Here is a 363-nt window from a genome sequence, read left to right as displayed (position 1 = left end):
ATGCTACCAGCTGTTCCTTCAAAGTAGACCTGGAGTCCCACTTCTCACGCCCACTGCTACCATCCATCCTCTTGACCCACCACCACGGCACCTCATTGACAGCAACAGCTTCCTAACTGGTCTCCCTGCTTCTGTTCTTGTTCCTCCCTCTTATTATTTCTCTATACAGCCTTTAAAGTGGCTTTTAAAAACTCAATCACAGCGAACTCCCCTTCTCAAAATTTACAACGCTTCCTCTCATACTCAGGCTAAAATGCAGTCTGTGCCAAAATCACAAAGCCCTGTGTGATCAGGTCCATGGCTGTCCCTCCCACTGCACGGGAGCACAACCACTTCTGCCTTGTCCTACCACTGTCCCCTCCT

The 363-nt window shown here is 49.6% G+C and overlaps 1 protein-coding gene across 1 annotated transcript in view; it reads right to left on the bottom strand.

Moving 5' to 3' along the window:
• STIM2 (stromal interaction molecule 2) overlaps nucleotides 1-363 on the bottom strand; it is a 119,402-nt gene that overhangs the window by 1,980 nt on the left and 117,059 nt on the right. The gene's annotated exons all lie outside the window — the stretch shown is intronic.

This window comes from Pteropus vampyrus, unplaced genomic scaffold (genome assembly GCF_000151845.1).
Source record: "Pteropus vampyrus isolate Shadow unplaced genomic scaffold, Pvam_2.0 Scaffold5, whole genome shotgun sequence".
NCBI classification, from domain to species: domain Eukaryota; kingdom Metazoa; phylum Chordata; class Mammalia; order Chiroptera; family Pteropodidae; genus Pteropus; species Pteropus vampyrus.
The sequence above is the reverse complement of the archived record's forward strand: the minus strand, read 5'-3'. Positions and strand labels throughout refer to the sequence as shown.